The following is a 15,421-nucleotide window of genomic DNA, read 5'->3' as shown; positions in this document are numbered from 1 at the left end:
TTATATTGCTTGTAAGGTGACTGTTACTGTATATTGTCTGTGTTCCTTTCTGGTCTATGTTACTTTTAGGCTCTCTCTTTGCTTAGAGGACCCCTTTCAAGATTTCTTGTAGGGCTGGTTTTGTGTTCACAAATTCCTTTAGTTTTTGTTTGTCCTGGAAGCTTTTTATCTCTCTTTCTATTTTGAATGACAGCCTAGCTGGATATAGTATTCTTGGCTGCATATTTTTCTCATTTAGTGCTCTGAATGTATCATGCCAGTCCTTTCTGGCCTGCCAGGTCTCTGTGGATAGGTCTGTTGCCAATCTAATGTTTCTACCATTGTAGGTTACAGACCTCTTGTCCCTAGCTGCTTTCAGGATTTTCTCTTTGTCTCTGAGACTCGGAATTTTACTATTAGATGTCGGAGTGTTGACCTACTTTTATTGATTTTGTGGTGGATTCTCAGTTCCTCCTGGATTTTGATGCCTCTTTCCTTCCCCAAATTAGGGAAGTTCTCTGCTATAATTGCTCCAATATACCTTCTGCCCCCCTCTCTCTTTCTTCTTCTTCTGGGATCCTAATTATTCTAATGTTGTTTCATCTTATGGTATCGCTTATCTCTTAAATTCTGTCCTTGTGATGCAGTAGTTGTTTTTCTCTTTTTCTCAGCTTCTTTATTTTCCATCATTTGGTATTCTATATCACTAATTCTCTCTTCTGCCTCATTTATCCTAGCAGTTAGAGCCTCCATTTTTGATTGCACCTCATTAATAGCCTTTTTGATTTCAACTTGGTTAGATTTTAGTTCTTTTATTTCTCCAGAAAGAAAATAAAAGAAATTTCTCTTTTATTTCTCTAATATCATCCATGCTTTTTTCAAGCCCAGCTAGTATCTTTAAAATCATCATTCTGAACTCTATTTCTGACATCTTACTAATGTCCATATTGATTAGGTCCCTGTCAGTTGGAACTGTCTCTTGTTCTTTTTTTTGAGGTGTTTTTTTTCTGTCTTGTCATTTTGTCCAGAGGAGAATAGATGAATGAGAGAACAAAATGCTAACAGGGTAACAATGACCCCAGAAAAATATACACTAAACAAATCAGGAGAGACCTGAAACCAAGGGAAAAGAAAGGGAAAGAAAGAAAAAAAAGAAAAAAAAAAGATAAAAAAAACAGAATATGATCAAATATGATCAGGCTGGTGCATAGATCAGTGCCACACACTAGATTTTGGGCGTATTTTCGTCTGTTAGAAGAAAGTGCCTCCCAAAATTTTAAAGAAAGAAAAACTTACATACATATAAAAATAAGGGTAAATACAATGAAGGGATGGAATATGACTATAAAGATGAAAATTATAAAAGATTTTATAAAAGGAAATGATAAGATAGTAAGTTGGTTGAAAAAAGAAAGAAGAGGAATTAAAAAAAAAAAGGGAGAGAATGTGATCAGGGAGGAGACTAGAACAAAACCATACACTAGAGATTTAGGGTATATTTTAGTCTGTTAGCAGAAACTGTATCCCAAAATTTTAAAGAAAGAACAACTTACATATATACCAAAAATAAGGTTAACAACTATGAAGGGATAGAATATGACTCTGAAAATGAAAAATAAAAAAGATTTTTTTAAAAAAGGGATTGAGAAGATGTTGGTTGAAAAAGGGAAAAAGAAAAAATTAAAAAAAAAAAAAGTTAAAAAAATTAACTTTGAAAGACTAAAGAATCATGGTTAAAAAAGCCATGGATTCTATGTGCATTATTCCCCTAGCGCTGGAGTTCTGCCATTCTCAACTGGTAAACGTGGTCTTGGCTGGCTGTTCTTGCTGATCTCCTGGGGGAGGGGTCTGTTGCCCTGGTTCCCAAAGGTCTTTGTCAGAGGTGGAATTGCCCCACCCTTGCTGGTCAGGGCTAAGTAATCTGCTCCGGTTTGTTCTTGGGAGCTTTTGTTCCCTGCAAGCTTTCTGTACAGCTTTGGAGGATGAGAGTGAAAATGGTGGTCTCCCAATCTCCACCCTGGAGAAGCCGAGAACTCGGGGCCCCACTCCTCAGTGCACCTCCAGTGAAAAGCAGTCAATCACTCCTGTCTCCCTGGTCTCTGGCCGCACTCCGTGCTCACCCGGCCTGTGACCGAGCATTTCTATCTCTGGCACTCGACCCCGTGTGGAGTCTCCCAAACCCAGCAGATCCCTGAGGTGCGCTCCCGCACCGCTCCTCCCGGGGGAGAAAGGGGAGTCTCCCCGGATCTGCCGCTTCTTGGGTCCCTGCTGGAGGAGCAGTGGCCTGACTGTGCTGCGGATCACTGTTTATGACAACCCGGAGCCTAGAGCCCACTCCTCCACTCCGTCTCTGCAGCCAACTTCCCTGCTCCAATACCTGGGGGCTCTGCCACACTCAGGCACCCCTGGTCTTTCTGTGACCCCGAGGGCCCTTAGACCACACTGTCCCGTGAGGGTTCCAGCCCCTGCTTAGCTCCTGGAGCGACCTCCCTCAGCAGAGCCGACTTCTAAAAGTTCCGATTTTGTGCTCCGGGCTCTATCACTTGCCAGAAGTGGATGACGGAGGCCCCTCCCCCGCCGTCTATCTTCCCGAATATCGCCTCAGATTCACTTCTCTGCACATCCTACCTTCCAGAAAGTGGTCACTTTTCTGTTCAGAGAGTTGCTGCTGTTCTTTTCTTTGATCTCCTGTTGAGTTCGTATGTGTTCAGAATGGTTTGATCCCTATCTAGCTGTATTCCTGGGACCAGATGAAATTTAGGTCTCCTACTCCTCTGCCATCTTGCTCCGCCCCCAAGTCCCCTTCTATTTTTGAGAATGAATATGTATTCACCTAAACAGTTTTAACCATCATTTTAAATGTTCAATAAGAGGGGACAACTCTCCTATGTTTTCCATTTGCTCCATTTATTTCCATTTTCCATTTATGTACTCCATTTTGAAATCACAACTATATCTGACTATGTTAAGAGAATATGGTGACAAATGATGAATGGATTTGAAGGCTACTGATCATTGACTGGGAAACATTAATTATAACTACATTTATTGTAATTCATGACCTACCAAATCTATTTCAAATGTTTTACTATTGTGTTTTCTTCTTTTTCTTTTTTAAGATTTTTTTTTGAATGGCATGGAGGGGCAGAGGGAGAGGGAGAAGCAGACTCCCTGCTGAGTGGGGAGCCCCAAGAGGGGCTCAATCCCAGGACACTGGGATCATGACCTGAGCTGAAAACAGAGGCTTAACTGACTGAGCTACCCAGGCACCCCCTACTATTGTGTTTTCTGAATGCTAGTAGTACCATCAGGTTAGGTGCCTAAACTCCTACATTTTATGAATCTTTAACAATTTACCAAGTATAGAAATGATGACAATTAAATTTATCTATTCATTGATTTAAGATTTTGTTTATTTGAGAGAGAGAGAGCATGAGCAGTGGGAGGGGCAGAGGGAGAGGGAGAAGCAGACTCCCTGCTGAGCAGAGAGCCCAATGCAGGGATTGATCCCAGGACGATGGGATCATGACCTGAGCAAAAGGCATATGCTTAACTGACCTAGCCACCCTAACAATTAAATTTATTTCAATTTCTTCTTAAAAATACCATAATATTCATTTCTTTTCCTTATCACAAATAATCTAGGAAGATGTGAAGCCATTTAGAAACAAAAGAAACATTAGTTATGATAAATTCAAGTGCTGGTGGAATGGTATGTAAGCAAAACACTTCTCATCTATCCTCCTTGTCCTTCCCTAATCTAAAAGAAATTTACTGCTGGCCAGAATCACCTTTCTCAGGTGCAGATCCTATTATACCAAACACTCATTGGTTCTCACATGCATTCTGGATTTATGTCACATAACTCAAAACAACAATCAATATTATGGCTCCAACTTATCTTTCCAGTTGATATTCAAACAAACATATATGAACGCTTCCCTGATATTGTCCACACATGCCTGTGTTCATGTCTTAGCTAATGCTATTAAGAATTCCAGGCATGGGTTTTTCTAACATTTCTGGTAGTTAAAATCCTAGAAATGATTTTAAACCCCATTATAAAAAGACATACCCAGTGAAGACTTTTGGATTTCCTCAACAGTTTACAAATTCTCAGGTTTTTCAATTCCAAGAGGATCTTGTTTCTTTGATGATATGTATTCCATTTAATGATATAGATTTGTGTGATTATATTTTCTATACTTCTATATTATATTTTCTATACTTCACACACACACATACCACCTTCCCATTACACATTTCTTAGAAACTTAGAGAATGCCTAACTCAGCTTCAGTAGATCTTCCTTTAATAAAACTTTTGGTGCACTTACAAATTAAATTGTATTGGATCATATTTCTTACTTGTACCTCTACTGGATGCATCTACAAATTCGTCTACTGGATTAGATATAACTGGCAGATCATCACTTCTTTTAATTTTAAATAATCGAGAAAAAATAATAAAACATGGATTTTAATAGTTCTAGCCCATGCTAGGCTAACTTTAGCCAAATTTCCCACAGATGCCTCTATTGGGATTTGAGTGACCATCTTAATGAATAATGACCTCAAGATTAACCCCCTGAAATTAACCTCCACGTAAAAATGTATAATGAATATAAAGCATCAGAGGAATCTCATTGCAAGAACTTATCATTATTTTTATTTTTATTTTTATTTTTTTTAAAAGGTTTTATTTATTATTTGACAGAGAGAGAATGAGAGAGAGAGAGCACATGAGAGGGGGGAGGGTCAGAGGGAGAAGCAGACTCCCTGCCGAGCAGGGAGCCCAATGCGGGACTCGATCCAGGGACTCCAGGATCATGACCTGAGCCGAAGGCAGTCGCTTAACCGACTGAGCCACCCAGGCGCCCGGGAAGAACTTATCATCATTGATGAAAGGAGAAAAGGTGCTGGGAGGAAGGTCCCACAGAAATGCTTTAATTTGTTGATGAGTGCTTAATACAGTTTATAATCTCTGAACATTTGGTAAAACCCATTTATTTTGCTGATTAGCCATTTCAGTGAGTATTTAGGGAAAAGAAATTCTCCATTCAATTCTAAAGTTATATTCAAATTCAAGCTTGATTTTTCAAGATGATTCTAAGCTAAACTGTTAAGCCTTGCCCTCTTGCTGTTTGTGATGTCTCAGTCCCCCTGTGGGAGGTCCAGATGAGAAGATAACTAATTTACACCTGGGCAGAACAACATAGAGAATGTTATATCCAGGAGAAATTTAGAGGGGGAGTAATCATATTCTCTGAGCTTTGTTTTTGTCATTTCTAAAATGAGGAATTTAAAATACAAAAATCATGAGAAGCGTGTATTATGAAACTTTGAGATCCAAAGTGAAATTTCCAACAAGTGACCTATCTTTGGTGAATTGCAAAACAAACAAATCTTCATCAAAAATAATCCTACAACCTGGACTTCCCCAGCGTCTTACAAGATGTCACGTATTTCAATGGCTCTAGCCTGTGCTTGCCAATGAGGGACATCCAGCCCTCTTCCAAATTTCATTCAGTTATTTCTGGAGGTTCTTTAGAATACATCACAGGAGCTCTTAAACTGTCCTTTCCATGGTGTTGATCCTGCCTGGCTCCGGGATCTCTTGTTGAGGTCTTCTCCATTGGAGCCTCTTAAGGGCACCTCTCACTCCCACGGCATTCATTGTCCACCAGCACCAGGACTATGCTATATCAGCCTGAAGGGTGCTGTCTCCCAAGCTCATAAATCCAAAATTATTTGAAGTGCTACCTGGACTCCTCAAAGCACTGCAGTGATACTCTATGCCAAAAGAAGTATAAAGCATCTCCTCTTCTACACTCTGTCAACATGTCTCATTAAGAATAAAGCAGTACTATTTATCAGCAGTAGCAGAATAACCAGCAAGTGATAAATTAAATAATGTTGATATTTAATACATTCAGTAGCAGGAAGTCTGGCTCCTCCCATTCTTTAACTCTTCTTTAGCCAGTAAGCAGTGTTTCCTCTTTTGGTCACAAAATAGCTGCAGGAGCACAAAGCTTCATATTATAACAACGTCTATCAGGAATAATCACAAACAATATTAAAGTGAGCAAAAAAGAGTACTGAATGTCCTATTCCTGCACTCTTCTTAATTATACTCTTAATACATCTCAGGGAGAAAGAAAGAATGACAGGGCTAGTCATTCCTCAGACACATTTCTCTTTTTATGAAGTAAATGTTGACTGCAATTACCTCAAAATGTTATCCCTAACTTTAAGAGAGAGTGCAAAAGTATCTGGTATTCTCAAATTCTATGGTTGGAAGCTAACAAGCAAAATGGCAGATGAGTGTGGCTTGTGCTTCCTCAGCTCACTTAGTTTCTTAGAAGAGCTCATTGAGTGTCTGCCTGGGACCTTTTTCCAGAAGTCACAGACCATGTCTTTGGAGCTTAATATCTTAGGAAAAATGTCTTAGAACTCATGCTTTTCTATAAATACTCTTCCCTCTTAGATATGTGTGCATTCCCCTGATCTTCTTCCTGAACCTCACCCTATAAATAGGCTCCTGGTAAATTAGCCACCTTAATTTATCATGAGTATCTGGTCTTGCCCGAAAAGTGGTAATGAATACAAGTTGAACTCAAGGTTGGAGTCCTGATATCCCAGTAAGAAGAGAGCAACATCTTCTACCTGGACACAACTTGATTATTTGTCAAGAATATTAGCTTAAGAGGAATAACCTGGAATTTGTGTCCAATTCTAATAGATTATCAATGACTAGCATGAAAAGAAAAATGCTGGGCGGGGGGTGGGGGGGGTACTAAATCACCTGGTTTTTAGTGGCAAATTTGCTTGACTCGAATTTAACCTCTATGGGTCTCAGATTGCTCATCTGTAAAATAAGTATCGAATTACATAAAAACCGTGAACTTAAAGCTCAACATGACATAATTCTCTAGAAAATTAATTCATCCCTGGACCATACATCCTTTAAAACAGAGTGGAATAAGGATCACCATTGAGCTAAACAAGAGATGTGGAGAAGCTGCCAAACATAAGATTATTATATTTTTCTTGGCAAATGTTCCACAATCTATCCAAATTAAAATTATGATATATCAAGGCATAATAGAGAGAACACTGATCAAGGTCTTTGCCACTAACTAGATATATAACATTAGTAAGTTACTTGTCTTATCTGAGCCTCCAGTTCAGAGGGGTTAGACTTAATGCCTAAGGTTTCTGCTAGCTCTAAAATATTATGATATAGGATGTACTTCTTTATTACTCTCATGCCTCCACTCGACTCTCAACAAGGACTTAATGTTCAAAATAACTCTTTTCTCCATTGCAATTTAAAGAGGTAAACAAAGTTTGTGACAATAAAATGAAAGCAAAGAAGACCAAAAAACACAAAATTCAATGTACTATATTTGCTTTTATCAAAAAAGTGTCTTCTTGAAGATATAATTGATCACAACACTCTACATTACCAGGTCACTATTTCTTACAAATCACCTCAAGCAGTTACCAAATGATTTTTTAAAATAAATGAAATAAAATGTTAATATTTTGGAGCTAAAATTGTGTATAATATTTTTGTACATAAAAAATACACATTAAACAAAGAAATAGATGTAACTGTAATGTTGATAGAATAAAGCCAAACCTCAAAGAAGACATGTATGCTTTCATTTACATAATGTTCCAAACCAGACAAAAGTAATTTCTGATACTAGAAGTCAGAAGAGTGGTAACTGATGGGGTGTAAGAGCAGAGGTATTTGTGATGCTGGAGATTTTCTACTTTTTTGATCAGGATGCTGGTTATACAATTATCCTCATTTCATGGAAATAACATAAAGCTGTGCACCCGGGATTTTGTGGGTGTTTATTATACTTCAATAAAAAATATATATGGCTAGGGATTTAGGTAGCTTTATTTAAGATTCACAGAATGAACAAGAGTATTCATTTTTATCATTTTAATCATTTAATCATAAATTGCTTGATCATCATTTATCATTAACCCAGAGGGGATAGATGATTAATTCACAAATGATTTTTTCTTAAAAAATACTGGGATATAATTGTATCTCTTTTGATGGAAAGACTAGTCAAGTGTGAAACTGTGCTTTGACAAATGACAAATCACGAAAGTCTGTATCTGAGGACAGAAAATCACCATCTACGTCACTGTAGGCGTTGGCCACTAAATCATATCCTGGGGCCAATCAAATACACACTGTGAAACATGCAAAGAGTAAATCTCATCTTTCTTCTCTAATAAAAGTTATTTCCTATGAAACAGATGCTCAAAATATATTTTGTAAGCAATAATAAAAAAATACTGGGATAAATGACATGAAGTATTTAAAGCAGTTGTCTGAGTGATGGGATTGTGGGTGGTTTTCATTTTGTTCTTTATAATTTTCTACATTTTCCAACTTTCCCATCTTGAACATGTATTAATTCTATACTAGTAAAAAATGTTATGCCAAAGAAAATAAATGAACAAAGAATAATGGTAAGAGGAGAGGTTTTCTTTTATTAGAAAGTCTCTACATATGATGGACCCATGGTAGGTAGTTATAATGTAGGAAAGATGTTAGGGTTCAAAGCCAAGAGCCAAGAAAGAATTCTTGAGACATCTTTGGTGCAAAAAGATGGTTTTATTAAGGGACAGGATCCACGGGCAGAAAGAGCTGGGCGATTATATATTCAAGTTGATAGGGAGGAGGTTAGGGATAGCGTAAATCTCTAAGGAATTTGGAAGCAAGGTTTTCAGGATCTTGAGGGGGCTGGCTATTGTTGGGGAAAAGTCATTTATTACTGTCTAATAAAACCTGAGTCAGTGAGACCCTTCAGATGTGTATCAGTGGGTCATATGCTTGGGAGGTGATTGTTAACATGTATCCTGGGGATAGGGATAAAGGAAGTTTCCAAAGAAATTTTATGTTAAAGTAGACTTACAGGATTCTGGGGGTCAGCTAAGATTGCCTTTTGCCCTTAGCAAAGTATCAATATGGAGGCAGCTGAGTTCCTAGAGGAATGGCACTGTGCCAGTTTCAAGGACTTGTCAGTAGGCTGTAAGTAGTAAGGAAATTTAATTTTTCTTTTGCCTTTGTTTCCCACATCAGCTACTGAGACCAATTTATTTTTCGAGGTGAAAATTACATACTGTTGATGTTGTCTTTTCTATTTGTAGTTCTGGAATATTAACAGAAAATTTGGCACCAAAATGTAAGTGACACGATGTCATTTTTGGTGCTCACTATTTTTGTTCAACCTCAGAGAGTCACACAAAGAACCTTTGAGGATTCATAGAAACTATTTACCAATCTGATGCACTAGTGAAGAATCCACATTCTTGGTCTAGTTGGAACAACTCACTCATTCCGATGGCACCTAATAATCCTTTCCTTCTCTGTGTCGTGCTGGCTCGCTAGAGAATTGGGGATGCTTTATTCTCATGTCAGTTTAGAGGAGTCTCAAATGTTAATAACATATAGAATTAAATTGAGCCACCTGTGGTTGGTGTTTACCATTTTACCAAGTGGACTATTCAAATATTTAACATAGATGGAACATATAAATTATTTATGAAAAATTATGGATTATTAGTGTTACCCTTTTGCATTCCTCTCCCTTCCTCCAACTTTCTCCTTTCTTCCATTCCTTCCCTCTGCTACCCCCCACCCCAGCTCCTCCCACCCATCAAGGTCTGTATGTTACTTGTAGATTACAAGTTTGTGATATATCAGCCCCTTGGTCAACATGAACAAGAGTCAAGAGTAGTAGCTAATGTTATTCCCCAGGAAAGTTTGTGCTGGAAACAAACCACAAGTAAAAGTACTAATTCGAATAATTATGGCCATTATGATTATAATGTCACAGCATGGTCTTGCAGTGTTCTAAGTATCCAGAGCTGTCACATTTGCAAATAGCATAATTACACATATTAAGATTCAGAATTCTTTTACTCACTATGGAAAATAGGCCATTTCTTTATACTCTGCAAATAAGCACATCCATACACATCCAGAATATTATGGTATCAAAGAAGCCTGACAAATATACAAAGTGAAAGAATGTAGGCAAGAAAAGAAGAGTGAAATTTTTATTAAAAAAAAAATAAAAATTCACTTAAGATCTCAAGAAAGTATCCATCTGTGTACAGACTGGGTTACTTTTCTTATGTCAAGAAAATTATAGTAGTGAAAAGGATTATGATAATGCAAGTAGGCACTCTTCTGATTATTTGCAAATACCAAGGTCTTTAACTCCCTTAAGAGCCTTATGCATTAGCTACTATTGTTTCTCTGGTACTGTAGGTGAAAATACTGAAGTACACAGAGATTCAGTAATTTGCCCAAGGTCACACATAGTTAGTGGAAGAGCTGAGATTCCAATTCAGGCAGTCTGGCTCCCAAGCCTGTGTTCTTAGCTATCAGTCAACAAGTCATACATTAGCAATCTGTATGTATGTGAACCCATTCAAACTCTGAAGTAAGTAAGAGTCCTCACCATCGTATTCAAAGAAATGTATTCATCACTGTTCCTCTATTGTTTCAATCTTGGAAGGTTTCCCTGTTTATGTTTATGATACCCAAATAGCTCATACAGACAGGGTTGACATTATATAACTATGAGGTAGATGTCGATGTGCCAATAGTAACACTTTCTTCACAAATGAAAGTTCACAAAGTACCTTTTAGGTTAGGAAGCAAGGAGTGTCTGAAGAGCTCCAGTTTTAGGTTGTGAGTGAATGAAGAATTCGAGTAGCTCCGAGCCATGTCTCTTGGTGGTTGTTCACTAACAGTTTGAGCAGCAATAGTTCAAATTAAACCTTCTTTCCTGATTGGTGCTAGATGTTTGAGTTTACCTGTTCTGATCTTTCTTGACAACTGGTTATTTAAAACATGAACATGGAACTGCTTTAGGAGAAAAGAAAAGTGATACCATGAAAATACTTTAGAACCAGTGCTTCTTCAATTTAAATGTGCCTGTGAATCTTCTAGTGGTCTTGTTAACACGCAGAGATTCTGATTTAGTAGGTATGGCAGATTGCAGATATAATCACAATTCTCCATTTCTCCTTGCGTCTGTGTGCTTTGTAATGTGACTTTGAAGCCCCTCCCAGCAAAGGATAGACTCTATTTTCCTTCTACTTGAATCTAGATTGGACTGTGACTTGCTTTCACTGATAGAGTGTGGGAGAAGTTATATTATGCCAGTTCCATGCCTGGGCCATTTCCTTTCTCGGACCCTTACTACTAGCCTGGAACAAACCCAAGCTGGCCAACTGGAAAATAAGAGACCACATGGAAGGAAACCCAGGTACCCCAGATGAGAGCCAACCAACATTTAGTGGCAGAGGTATCTGGCTCACCTCTAGCTTACTGTAGTAGATGAATGAGGGAACCCAGCCAAGACCAGAAGAATCTCCCAGCCAACCTATATACTCATGAACAATTATAGATGATTGCTGTTTTAAGGCACTGGGTCTTGTAGTTTGTTATACAGTGATAGTAAACTGATGGAACAGGTCCACGATGGAGCCTGATAAGCCACACTTCTAACAAAATCCCTGGTGACACTGATGCTGCTGATGATTTGTGGACCCCATTGAGCAGCAGGGATTTGGGATGGAGCAGAAAGTTATATGTGCCAAATCTGGCCTCTAGTCTAGGCTAAGAATGTTCTGTACAACCTAAAAGGATTGTGGAGAAGAAGAAGGAGAAGGACATGGAGGGGGAAAGAGGAGGAAGAGGAGGAGGGAGAAGGAGAAACAAGAAGAGAAGAGGAAGTGATAGAGTATGTGACCTCAAGGCCTAAAATATTTACTCTCTGGCACTATAGAGAAAAAGTTCACCCAGTGGTGTCCTAGGATATACTAAGAATCCTCTACAAGGTAAGATACGAATTGACTTTTTAATCTTTAGATGAACTCTGGTTTGGACATGCAAATTTTATGCCCTAACTTCTAAATACAATAGATGTTCAATACCTATCTGAAGTGTTGACGGATAAAAGAATGAATGGATGCAGCAGTTTTCCTGGACACTGACATTCTGGGCAGCCATCCTTATCACCACCCTCCCATAATAATGATAGAAAAATGGAGCAAATATCTACCTGGAACAATGGGTGACACAGGTTCTCCTTCAATAATGCCTCCATGCTAACGCTCCAATCTCCCTTTATGTCCTGCATGATAGGCATCAGACAGAATAGATCCCTAGGTCTTTGCTAAAGTGGACCTCCTAATAGATTTTAACATGTCCTTGAAAGTCTCTGGTAATCCCACTCTCACATTAAAAAGTGTGGCTAAGCTGTTAGAGTGCCAGCAGAGGTGATGTCCAGGTCTAAACTCAAGGCAGAAGTGAGGTGAGGGAGAGGGAGAGAATTCCAGTTCTACCTAGACAAAGTGGTGAAGAGAATGAGGTGGTGCTGGTGAATTTCATATTTTATTGAAATATATATAAGTATGTATGTGTGTACACACAGACACTGGCATTGCAGGACAGTTTTGTAGAAATCATACCATACCTCACTCTACTCGAGGTATGAAAGCCTAAATTTGGTATTGGTAACAGCCTTAAGTTCTCTGTCATTTCAATTTCCTCTGCATAATCATATCAGATAGAAACCATACAATTACATGGATGTGTTAGGTCTGGGAGCCTATAACTCTGACTTGACATTTAGAGAATATTCTCATAAAAACTAAGGGACTAAAATTATGACCATGGAAGGAGGGAAGGATGGGTTTTGGAGGAGGAGCTCTTTCTCCTAGAAGAGTTTCTGACCCAGAATATATTCAATCAATGCCCAGGACCCTCACTGCATGACTGTTCCACTTTCTCAGCTGCCTTCTCTTAAGCCTGACACCATTTGGCTACGTTGAATTCTGCCTAAGCCTTGAGAAATCACATTTTTTTAAAAGATTTTATTCACTTATTTATTTGAGGGTGGTAGGGAAAGGAGCAGAGGGAGAGGGACAAGCAGGCTCCACCCTGAGTGTGGAGCCTGACTGGGGGCTCCATCGCAGGACCCTGAGATCATGACTGGAGCCGAAATTGAGTCAGACACTTAACCGACTGAGCCAACCAGGCGCCCTGAGAAACTGCATTTTTTAATTGTATTATTGGCCATTTATTTATTTGACCTTGGAGAGTCCCTCATTCCTGGTTTGAATCTTGACTGTTGTGGGTGTCATCAGCCCTGAATGTGAATGTGCCCACGACTGTGGAGGCCGGGTGCTGACATCAGCCACTTACTGCATCTTCAGCTGGTGAACGTGTAACAACTGCCCTCTCTTGCCTGCAGTTCTCCTTATTAAAACAGATGCATCAAAATGCTAGTCGAAACCATAGCTAAATTCACCTGTTTAATTGGTGTGGATGTTCTGTGACTCAGTAATATCACTACATTTGAAAAAAAAAAATAAGGAAACTCCAGTAGTTCTTTTTGTGGAGAAATATTACCTTGTTCAGGAAAAGTACCCGGCATGAAATTCATTAGCAGGCATGTGTGTCTGGGGAGTAGGAATGAGGAAAAGTGGTCAGGAGGAAGGGCTCACTCGTTCCCATGGAAACAAACCTAACAACCTGCCCGGGTTATTTGGTTCTATAATTTTAAGGAATTTCATTCTTAAGTGGGCTCCAAAATTCCATGGGAGGGAGGTCTAGAACTAATTTATGAACATTATGGGCTTTTCTATTTCTCCAAAGATCAAAGCTAGCTGAGCAGAGCAGAAATAAAGATTAAGTATTTGGTGAAGCACTGGGGCTAAAGTATGAATCTATCATTCCTTTGGGAGCAAAAATTTCTTATTGTATAAAAAGCCAGAGTGAAGATAGGAGTGAGACACTGAACTTTAAAAATCCTATAGCAGCTCACTTTTCCACATTCCTGTTCTGGTTCCCTTCACTCCACTTCCCTCCCAACCTTACAAAGAGTTAACTAGCATCATTGATGTTGATAGCGTTACGATTGAGCTGAAAATTTTCACTGGTTATTGTCTCTGGCCATTTCCCTCCAATCGAGTAAATCTTGTGCCATTCTTTTATTTATTTTTTTCAAAATTTTGCTTTATCACCATTATTTGTTTATTTATTTATTTACTTATTTTAGAGGAGGTGGATGGGGGAGGGGCAGAGGGAGAGAGAATCTTAAGCAGACTCCATGCCCAGCACAAAGCCCCATGCGGGGCTCAATCCATGACCCTGAGATCATGACCCGAGCCAAAAATCAAGAGTCTGACGCTCAACCGATTGAGCCACCCAGGTACTCCCATCATCATCATCATATATTTAATGCATGAACCTTGCAAAATTATCCAACTACCACAGAACTATAATAAGCAACTACCATTCTCCCTCCTTCTCTCACTGTCCCTATCCTTAGACTCAGCCATTTTCAGCAGCTTACATTTTCAGCAGTATCCTTCCAAACCCTTTATTCATTTGGCCCCATGCACATATGCGACCTACACACACACACACACACACACGCAGATGTTTCCACAGGCGAACACACATGCCTGCACACACACAGAGTAGAGTGGACATGCTTAAGACACCATTGGGATCCTCTGCAATTTACTTCTTTAATTCAACAATAAATTGGAAATCTCTTCCCAGGTCCACACAAACAGAAATTTCACAAAGGTTGCATGCACATTGTAAAATAACTGCAAAAAGTAATTAAAAGCATAGAATGAGAAGTCAATATATCCATTCATACCTCTAACCTTAATTCCACTCTCCAACTTCTAATGTCAATCTTTATATATTATAAATACACACCCATTATATATATTATATATATATATATATATATATATAAAATGCATTTTTGCCATCTGGCCTATGGATTTTTGTGAGTTCTAGAGTTATTTCTTTATTTGGGGGGCTTTTAAAAATTTACAATCTGTTCAGTGAATGTAATCATATCTGTAAGTATAAACATATACTACTAACCAGGTAGCATGATTGAACTAACAGAAAATTACATGTAATCTTTTGTCATTCAACTTTACTAATCAAAGGAGAATCTTTCAAGTGTTAAAGACCAAATGTATTCTCTTTCAATTTCAGTTGAAGTCCATTCATTTATATGCGCACAGGCAGCATGTAGAGTGGTTAAGAATATAGCTCTGGAGCTGGGCAGCCCTTGTCTCTGGCACTTACTAGCTCAGAGGACTTGAAGGAGTCACTTAAGCTCTCCGTGCCATAAACGGTGAGAACAGCAGTACCTATCTTGTTGACTGATTTTGAGATTAAATGAATTTATACAGTCAAAGCATTAGTGTTTATAGGGGTTTACTATCGTGATTAATCACTGCTTCTGGACCACAATTACTTGCCAGTGCTTCTCCTATCCTGTGTCACCTTCCTTCTTGAATTCCTTGGACTTTAGAGCTTGTTTCCAACATTTTTGCTATTATAAATAAAGCATTTT

Source organism: Leptonychotes weddellii, chromosome 2 (assembly GCF_054177405.1).
Source record: "Leptonychotes weddellii isolate Sample4059 chromosome 2, ASM5417740v2, whole genome shotgun sequence".
NCBI lineage: Eukaryota > Metazoa > Chordata > Mammalia > Carnivora > Phocidae > Leptonychotes > Leptonychotes weddellii.
This window is presented reverse-complemented; position numbering follows the sequence as displayed.